The following is an 11439-nucleotide window of genomic DNA, read 5'->3' on the forward strand; positions in this document are numbered from 1 at the left end:
AAAGAGGTAAAGTATCTGTACTCTAAAAACTACAGAACACTTACGGAAGAAATTGAGGAAGACACAGAGATGGAAAAACATTCCGTGTTCATGGATTGGAAGAATAAATATTGTTAAAATGTCTATGCTACCTAGAGCAACCTATAGTTCAATGCAATCCCTATCAAAATACTATCTACATTTTTCACAGAGCTGGAACAAATAATCCTAAAATTAGTACAGAACCAGAAAAGACCCTGAATAGCCAGAGGAATGTTGAAAAAGAAAACCAAAGCTGGTGGCATCACAATTCCGCCTTCAAGCTCTATTACAAAGCTGTAATCATCAAGGCAGTATGGTACTGGCACAAAAACAGACACATAGATCAATGGAACAGAATAGAGAGCCCAGAAATGGACCCTCAACTCTATGGTCAACTAATCTTTGACAAAGCAGGAAAGAATATCCAGCGGAAAAAGGACAGTCTCTTTAACAAATGGTGTTGGGAAAATTGGACAGCCACATGTAGAAGAATGCAACTGGAGCATTTTCTTACACCATACACAAAGATAAACTCAAAATGGATGAAAGACCTAAATGTGAGACAGGAATCCATCAAAATCCTAGAGGAGAACACAGGCAGCAACCTCTTTGACCTCTGCTGCAGCAACTTCTTGCTAGACATGTCTCCAAAGGCAAGGGAAACAAAAGCAAAAATGAACTATTGGGACTTCATCAAGATAAAAAGCTTTTGCGCAGCAAAGGAAACAGCAAAACTAAAAGGCAACCTATGGAATGGGAGAAGATATTTGCAAATGATATATCATATAAAAAGCTAATATATAAGATCTATAAAGAACTTTTCAAACTCAACATCCAAAAAACAAATAATCCAGTCAAGAAATGGACAGAAGACCAGAAGAGACATTTCTCCAAAGAGGACATACAAATGGCCAACAGACACATTAAAAAATGTTCAACATCACTTGATATCAGGGAAATATAAATCAAAACCACAATGAGATACTACCTCACACCAGTCAGAATAGCTAAAATTAACAAGTCAGGAAACAACAAATGTTGATGAGGATGTGGAGAAAAGGGAGCACTCTTATATTGTTTGTGGGAATGCAGGCTGGTACAGTCACCCTGGAAAACAGTATGGAGGTTCCTCAAGAAGTTAAAAATAGAGCTACCCTGTGACCCAGCAATTGCACTACTGGGTATTTACCCAAAAGATATGGATGTAGAGAAATGAAGGGTTACCTGTACCCCAATGTTGCAAACTGTGGAAGGAGCTGAGATGTCCTTTGGCAGACAAATGGGTAAAGAAGATATATATATATATATATATATATATATATATATATATATACACACACAATGGAATATTACTCAGCTATCAGAAAGGATGAATACATACCATTTACATCAATGTGGATGGAATTGGAGGGTAAAGTGAAATAAGTCAATTGGAAAAAGACAATTATCATATGCTTTCACTCATATGTGGAATATAAGAAACAGTGTAGAGTATTATAAGGGAAGGGAGGGAAAACTGGGAAGAAATCAGAAAGGGAGACAAATCATGAGAGACTCTTAACTCTGGAAAACAAACTGAGGGTTGCTGCAGGGGAGGTGAGTGGGGGGATGGGGTAACTGGGTGATGGGCATTAAGGAGGGCACATGATGTGATGAGCACTGGGTGTTATATGCAACTGATAAATTATTGAACACTACATCTGAAACTAATGATGTACTGTATGTTGGCTAAATGAATTTAAATTAAAAAATAGTATGGTAATGACACAAAAACAGACACAAAGATCAATAGAGTAGAATAGAAAACCCAGAAATGAACCCACAACTATATGGTCAATTAGTCTTCAACAAATCAGGAAAAAATATACAATGGGAAAAAGACAGTCTCTACAACAAATGGTTTTGGGAAAACTGGACAGCAACATGCAAAAGAAAGAAATTGGACCACTTAATTAAGTATGAACAAAAATAAATTCAAAATGGATTAAAGACTTAAATATGAGACCTGAAGCCATAAAAATCCTAGAGGAGAACGCAAGCAGTAACCTCTTTGACATCGGCCTTAGCAACTTTTTCTAGATATGTTTCCTGAGACAAGGGAAACAAAAGCAAAAATAAACTTTTGGGACTACATCAAAATAAAAAGCTTCTGCACAGCAAAGGAAACAATCAACCAAACTAAAAAGCAACCTATGGAATGGGAGAAGATATTTGTAAATGATATATCCAATAAAGGGTTAGTATCCAAAATATATAAAGAATCTATAAAACTCAACACCCAAAAAACAAATAACCCAATGAAAAAAATTAGCAGAAGACATAAACAGACATTTCTCCAAGGAAGACATGACCAACAGACACATGAAAAGATGCTCATCATCACTTACCATCAGGGAAATGCCCAAATCAAAACAATGAAATATCACCTCACACCTGTCAGAATGGCTAAACTGAACAACACCAGAAATGACAGGTGTTAGCAAAGATGTGGAGAAAGGGGAACCCTATTGCACTGTTGGTGGGAATGCAAACTGGTGTATCCACTGTGGAAAACAGTATGGAGTTTCCTCAAAAAGTTAAAAATAGAACTACCCTATGATCCAGCAATCACACTACTGGATATTTACCCTAAGACTACAAAAGTACTAATTCAAAGGGATACATGAACCTCTATGTTTATAGCAGCATTATTTACAATAGTTAAGATATGGAAACGGCCCAAGTATCCATCGATTGATGAATGGAAGAAGAAGATGTGGTATATATACACAATGAAATATTCTCCAGACCTAAAGAAAGAATGAAATCTTGCCACTTGCAACAACTGGGTGGAGCTAGAGAGTATAATGCTAAGTGAAATAAGTCAGAGAAAGACAAATATCATATGTATGATTTCACTCATGTGGAATTTAAGAAAAAAAATGAGCAAAGGGAAAAAAGAGAGAGAGAAACCAAGAAACAGACTATTAGTTATAGAGAACAAACTGAAGGTTACCAGACAGGCAGGGATGGGGATGGGTTAAATAGGTGATGTGGGTAAGGAGTACACTTATCCTGATGAGCACCAGGTGATGTATGGAATTGATGAATCTCTGTATTGTACACTTGAAACTAATATAACACTGTAGGTTAACTGGAATTAAAATGAAAATTAAAAAAAAAAGAAAGTTGGAAAAGGTCCACTGTGTGATGTACAAAATTAAAATTAACAAGGCATACCCTTAGACACATTCCAGTGAAATGTATAAATTCCTAGATAAAAAGAAAATATCACAATATGACAAAAGAAAAAAGGAAGTGTCAACAACAAAATGGAATCTCATGATTGTCATATTTCTCATTTGACATGAGATTAAAATCCAATGGAGCAATTTATTCAAACCCATTAATTCATTAAAAAAATATGTATTGAGTACCATCTATACATTAGGCACTTTTCTAAGTGGTATGAATATGATAATTATGATGAGAAAAAAAAAGCCCCAACCATGAGTGAATTTACATGCTACACAAATATTAAAATTAAACATACACACACATACACACATGCATGCTCACAAACATGCACAGTTCACCATTCCTTTCTACCTAGGAAATGCATTGTTGTATGTTTGTCTAACGAGAGAAGGATTTATAAAAAATAATTTGACTTTTAAAATAATTTCCAAGGAAAAAAATTTCCAGTTCTGAAACTTTGCCTTACTGAACCAAGGTTTGTATAATTGCATTAGTACTGCAGGCAAAATGCTGCAAACATAATGTGTTTTTCTTATAATGTAACTGTGTCTGCAAAACCAAGCAAAGGTTCTGGTAAGGGAATTGTTGATTAAACAAATTTAGGTTTTGGTGTATTGTATGTTAATTGTTTTTACTTCTTTTTTGAAAGAAGACAGATTCAAATACATATATACATACATAATAAGCTGTTTGAATGTTTCACTGAATGACACTGACATATCAAAAGAATCATGCTGCAATAACTTATATCTTCTCTATACAAATTGGATGTTTCAACTCTATGAAATGAATGGTATTATTCTTAATTCTAGTATATTTACTTTTGTTTTGATGTACACATAGACATATTTTTACTGGTGAAGAGGTATTTTATCTTATTCCATAACACTTCACATAATACATTTCATAATTTTGATTCTAAGTCGATCTGATTCAGCCCCTTGCAGTTACAGTTCTTGCTGCTTTCCAATTATATAAAATTGTCACAATTTGTATGAACAAAAATAATTTTCCTGTTATAAGTTTGATTTTGTACCACTGATATTAAGAGGAAATAGAATTTTTTGTTGCGTTTTTGTCCCCATGGTTTTAGACTAGACTGTATAAAATACATGATAGAGAACAAATCTTTTATTTATTTATTTATTTATTTATTTATTTATTTATTTGAGAACAAATCTTTTAAACTCAGAAGATGGGTGCAAACACTTTTTGAGAGATGTCATTAAGTTGTATTTCCCAGTTTTTTTCAAAAATATGATGCAAATAATAATCATACACATGTAAAACATTTTATGCTTATCAGCATACTAAATTCATTTTTCTGCTGCAGTTGAGTGCAACAGCTAGTATAGAAGTATGTATGTGTGTGTTATATTATGTCACCTACATAAATATAACACATATTGCCTGATCAAAATATCTAGTTATAAATTATAATCATTATTTAATGTGAAAAGCAGAACATTGTAAAACTAGTTGATAGCATAGATAATTATAGTTTTCTTTAATCAGTGCCAAATCATGTATTAGGTTATTGGAGTGTTGCTGAAAAACACCCCGTTAAGGAAAATAGAACCTGAGCCAGGAGATCAGCATTAAGCAGTGTCACTGAATTATAAGTGTTTGCCCAAGTAATCCAGAAAATATACCATGGGCTTATGTTGCTACGTGTTTCCTCATTAAAATTGAGGAACAGTTAGTGCAATCCCTAGAAGAATATGTTTATAATCAAGGTTGGTATCTGCCTTCCTTATTATGTCTGCATTTATGAGTGTCCATGTATCTGTATTTCTGGTTTGCCCTATATCTTGTTAAATTAATTACAAGTGCACAAATGTGTGAACTATGAAATTTAAATATAATGAAAATGACTCTAACATACTGTATAAAACCAAAATTTGTAACAAAGTAGTATTTCTAAATTGCAGAAAGCAATTACATTAGATCAAATAATAGGCATCTCTTCTTTTTTTATATTTGCTTCTGTTTATTACCTAAATTCTCTTTTATGATAATTCCAATTGCCCACCAATATATCCTTAAATAAACACAATCTATATAAAGAATGGTTTATCAGTAGAAGGAATTAGTAGTATTAAGGAACAGTTGAGCATTTTTTGAACATTAATTTTGTATAAATCATGAGCTAACTATAAGGCATAATATCTAAACAACCCTTTGTGACAACTGAAAGATTGTCTTGGTAAGTCATGCTGGATGGGACATGACTATTAGCTTGCAGTACTAATACCTAATAAAAGAACTTCAGGTGTATTTTCAATAATCTCTGTACAGAACAGTAATTTATTTGGAGGAATATATATCTAATTATTGGGTATAAAATTAATAACTGGAATGGAATCAAAGACACGTAGAATAAAACTGTCACAAAACCTATGTACAAAGATCTCTCTGAATCCAATTACCTTTATTTGAGATAAAATCCTAGTAATTAGTTAGTTAATACTGATGGCAATTTAAAATCATAGTCTTAGGAAAAATATTAGAGGTAAGAATCTCCAAAATATAATTCATTCTATGATGTCTTTAAAAAATGCATAAAGAATTACTCAGGTTATTACTGCAGTGGGTTTTTTTTTTTTTTTTTTTTTTAACAAGACTAAGGTTTTGGCTCTGCCCACAGAAGTATAGGAAAGAGAGAAGATCTGAGTACATGATTAGCATCATTCAAGTAAAGATATATCAAATATTAAGAAAAATGTTTTCTTTATTTTAATGGAAAATTTAGTTGGTATTCCAGAGTTTTATAAGGCTATGAGAAAAGAGGTAAACAGTCCAGCATTTTCCCAACTTAACTGTGATAGTCTCCCATGGTTTCCGCAGAATGATTCTTTAGGCCATTATCTTAAGCATAATTTGTCACTGATCAGCCATCTGGAAAGCTGGCTTCACAGGTTTCATACTGAAGAGCTCCAGATGAAGTGAGTTAATCCTCTAGATCACCTTCCCTGATTCTAGAATGTTCTTGTTATCATCATGTACTATCTTTCTTTGAAGATGCACCCTACAGTAAAAGAACTATCAACTTCTATTTATTTAACCATTACTTAAACAGCCATTTCCTTTACACATAGTGGATAAAGAATTATAAAATAAAATAAAGCACTTAGGATTTGAGTTTCTGAAAGTTTAAATACTTTTAATGCATTTGATTTTAAAGATGGGATCAACACAAAATTGTGGGGAGAAGAAATGAGAACACCAAAATAGAAAATATAATGTTCATTCTCCTGTTCTTCCTCTCTCTCTTCCCCCTCCATATTTTATGATTTTTAGACATAGCACCATGATGTGCTGTAAACCAGGGAAATTGAAGGAAAACAGTAAAGGTAAAAAATAAAAGACAAAGTAGAAGGCAGGAGGAAGGAAACTGAGGGAAGAGATGAGAAAATTAACAAGTTGGAGAGGATAAAGATAAAGGAAATATTTCAAGAGAGACATTCAGGACTTGATTTAATCAAGAGTATTCTAATAATTATATTTCCATATATATAATAATATAGACATTTCAGTCTTTTTACATACTATTATGTAAAAATGTATAGCAGATTTAGAAGGAATTGAAATCCAATCAGGAAGATAAATTTCTTAGGTAAATAAAAACCAAATAAAAATGATTATTTACTCTTTGGGGAATTTTTATTTGGTGTGATAAGGTATGAAAAGGCAAGAAAAAAAAAGTGAAGCATCTTCAAAAGAATGGTCTTGTTAAAGGAAGAAATCATCCTTTAATTAAGTCTAATCATCAGCAAGGACCGTGTCTTCCCTGGATAAGGATTTTTAAATGACATATTTGTTTAATTAATCATACATGAATCTTTCATTTTTAACAAAAAGTTAATGGCTTTGCAAAGAGGGTAAACAATTTTTATTGAACCATTTGCACACTATGAAATTAAAATGGCAGAACCAGCTTAATGCCAAATAGTGATAAACTGATCATCAAATCAAATTTGTTTTAGTCTTCTTTTCTTCTAGCACCAGGTTATTTTTCTGTATCATTGTTTAATAAGGTTCAAATTACAACTGTAAATTTTGTTTTAATTAAAAAACAATGAACTTATTCAAACAAGGACTACACTACAAAGTATGTAGCATCATGATTTAAAGAACCCAAAATAAATATGCCAGGAAGACCTTATTCAATTAACTTCAGTTTGACCAAGAAGCAAAATGCTTCTAAATTTATATAATCCCTTATATTATGTTGTATTTAAGATAACACACTTTCTAATTACTAGTTTGTGTTTTGAAGGAGTTAACAGCATTTTTATTTCTTCCTTATCATAAGATAGACAATGGACATTAAAAAAAGAAAGAAAATTTTAATATATTAGGAAGAATTGCTTGAACAATTGGATAGATTAAGAAATAAATCAATCTGTAAAATGTCAAATTTTAATCAGGCAAGGGAGATAATAATTATCCTAGCTAGTAGAATCATGCTAATTTTGCTTTGTTTCTTGAATAATTAGATGCCCGGTTATTAATCACTCTTCATGTGACACATTCTCTAATGACCCTTACTAGAAGAAATAAGCTATGTTGAAGGTTTTTCTAGACATATATATTCTCCTGAAATAGAATGTTTTGAAACTTCTCCATACAGTGGCCACATTAGGAGCCCATACTATCATTATTTTTATATAGATATAAATATAAATTTATATTTAGTTTCAAATATATAAAAGTAGGAATCATCCACATTATGAAAAATGGACTGAGATCTTCAGTAACTGACTAAATTATGAAATAGTGAGAAATGTTATGAAATGTTTGATCCTCAAAGGCTGGTTGATAGTGGTCACAAATCAAGTAAGAAACTAGTAAAATGTAACTAGGTGGTATGGTATCTATGCACAATTATATGCTCTTACATTAAGAAATTAAGCTGATCCTATGGTAAAACTTGTAGAACTTACTGATTTCAATCTTTAAAAAATATGGCATGAGAAGATTAAACTACATATTTTGAGTATTCCTTCCCATCTCAAAGAGAATTAAAGAAATATAAATCTAAAATATGTTTTAATTCCAGAAGTTCTTGTTATCAAAGGTACAGTCTAAAAAAATCCTCTTTTTTAGCCAAGCTCAGCTGTCTTTAAGGATACTCAAATAACTTAGCATGATGCACATCAAATATCTCACAATGTGGACTAATTATGGAAGAAATCATATCTCTCATTAAAGCTACCTCTAATTATACAAAGAAAACTGGGTAAGTAAAATTAATTATACAAATAATTTTAAAACATCTATTAAGTTCTTATATTTACATTTAATGTCATTGTGCTTTAGTGTTTTGTTTGTGCATTCAATGTGTAAGTACCACCCCAAATCAAATTGATGTTAAACTGAAGGGTTTAATATTTTCCAGCTTCCAAATCTGAAAAGTAGAATTAAATGTTTAACATTCTGGGTGTCTACTCATATATATATGAGTAGAAACTCATATATACTCATATATACATATACATATATATGTATATACTCATATATACATATACATATATATGTATATACTCATATATACATATACATATACACATATATTTTTCCCCTGTCTTTGTTTGAACCCACTCAACAAGTTCCTTTACTGTTGCTTTGCCAGTTCTTTTTACACAGGAATTTAAAATTTTAAACAGGAATCATTTTGCCTCATATTTTAATGACATCTGCCCATTTCAGCTCTTAGTAGCTTTATTATAATAGATAACCTATCATTTTCTGATAGTTTATTTGACTTACTAATGGTCAATGCCATCATGATTAGTATATAAAGTTGAAATAGAATAACCAAAAGAATGTACGTTGATAAGCCAAGAGCTCCAGTGATTCGTAACATATTGGCTAGTATACTTAATCAAAAAGAGATGTTAAAGAGAAGTGCCAGTTCAGAATGTTAGCAGTAATGAAATGCACCCTTTTTAAGTGACAAGACTTAAAAACAAAAATATGTAATGTTATATATATTTCACATATATTTTATGCATAACTATAATTATATAATTAAGTACAAATATTTATATTATTTCTCAAATACTATATGATTATTATTGACTTCATATTCCTTGCCAGCTGATACCATTTACTGATTTTCAGTTAATCCAAGACAGTATTTCCTTAAACACAAAATTGTGAATTGGAATACAAGATGATTACCACTCAGAGACCTAAATGACTATCAGATTATTAGTAAACCATTTTGTTGTTTTCTTTTGTTTCTGAAATCATTAATTCATTGAGCTCTGTATTCAATTATATTGTCAAATAAAAAGGCAATGAGTGGACTACAAGGAAAGGTAAATCAAAATCTTGGTTTTTCCCTTGCTTTAATAAAAAGCAGTGACAATTGTATAATCCTCCTCTATGAAAAATTAATCAATTTAAGCCAAGTATGAACACACATACACACACCACACATACACACACAGAGAGAGTCTATTTTGACAATGATTTAACACTAGTAAGACAAAATGTCCAAACTGAAGAATTAACCTATTTCACCAAGGAAAAAGTTGTCTGTTTTTCCCCAAATTAACACAAAGAAATATTGGTAGGAAAAAATTCAGAACTTACATATTTTAATGTATCTTGGAGATATTTCAGGTTTAGTAACTGCTTGCTGTCTTCAGTTTGTCATTTTCCAAGCATTTTAATTTTTCTTAAGTAGGATTTCCTATAAGGATTCCTACTTTAAATATATTCTTAATTTGATTTGCTCTACATAGTTTAGGATCTTTCAAGTAATGCTTGAATTGAAATTGATGAAATCCTCAAAAGGAAGTATAAATGCTAAATGCATGTCATATGATCAAGTTCAATTGTCTAGGACCCAAGACTGATATAATCTTTAGTATATGTGCATCAATAGTCCTGATAAAAATGCATATGAACATCTTTGAATGGCCTTCAGGGGATTCAAAAACCTTCTGAAAGTATCTTTTAGAATAAAAAGATGTGTGTGTACATGTATGTATATGTGAATTATTAAGTCCATAATTCTAAATTCACAGACTCAAGGGATCTGTTAATTTAAAATATGTTAAGTATATCATGTGTTAAAGAGGCAAAATGAATCACAGACCTGTAAAAAAAAAAAAAAACAAAAAAACCTTGATTTTAACCTAACTAAACAGAAGTAAACATCAGAGAAGGAGAGCTTTTTTTTTTCTTTCAACCTTGCTTTTCGCTAGTACCAGGTTCTTTTTATTTTTTCCCTTGCTTTATTGACATATGATTGGCAAATAAAAATTGCATTTATTTAAAGTATACAAAGTGATAATTTGATACACATATGCATTATGAAAGGATTAGCACAATCAAGCTAATAACGTATCCATCACCTCAAATTGTTAACCCCTTTTTCTTGGCAATAAGAACACTTGAGATCTATTCATTTAGCAAACTTCAAGTATACAATACATTACTATTATTAACTCTAGTCACCATGCTCTACATCAGGTCTCCAGAACTTCCTCATCTTAAACTGAAAGTTTGTTTCCCTTTGAGCAACATCTTCTTATTTCCCCCAACTTCTAAGCCCCAACTTCATTCTACTCTTTATTATGAGTTCAAGTTGGATCTTTTTAGATTCCATGTATTAGTGATTAATGTAATCGTTATCTTTCTGTGTCTGGTTTATTTCACTTAGCGTAATGTCCTCCAGGTTCATTCATGTTGTTGCAAATGACAGGATTCCCTTCCTTTTAAAGGCTGAATAGTATTCCACTGTGTGTGTGTTTGTGTGTGCGTGCATGTGTGTGTACCACATAACACATTTTGTTTATCCATTCATCTGTTGATGGCCACTTAGGCTGTTTCAATATCTTGGCTACTGTGAATAATGTTGCAATGAACATTGGGGTACAGATATCTCTTCAAGATAGTGATTTTATTTCTTTTGAATGTATACCCAGAAGTGGGATTACTGGATCATATGGTAGTTCTATTTTTATTTTTTTGAGGAATATTCCTACTCTTTTTCATAATGGCTGTACTAATTTACATTCCCCCCCAACAGTATAAAAGGGTTTCCTTTCCTCCACATTCTTGCCAACACTTGTTCTCTTCTAACTTTTTTTTCTTTTTAAAGATTTTATTTATTTATTTGACAGAGAAAGAGATAGTGAGAGCAGGAACACAAGCAGGGGGAGT

Source organism: Phoca vitulina, unplaced genomic scaffold, assembly GCF_004348235.1.
Source record: "Phoca vitulina isolate PV1807 unplaced genomic scaffold, GSC_HSeal_1.0 scaffold6, whole genome shotgun sequence".
Classification (NCBI taxonomy): Eukaryota; Metazoa; Chordata; class Mammalia; order Carnivora; family Phocidae; genus Phoca; species Phoca vitulina.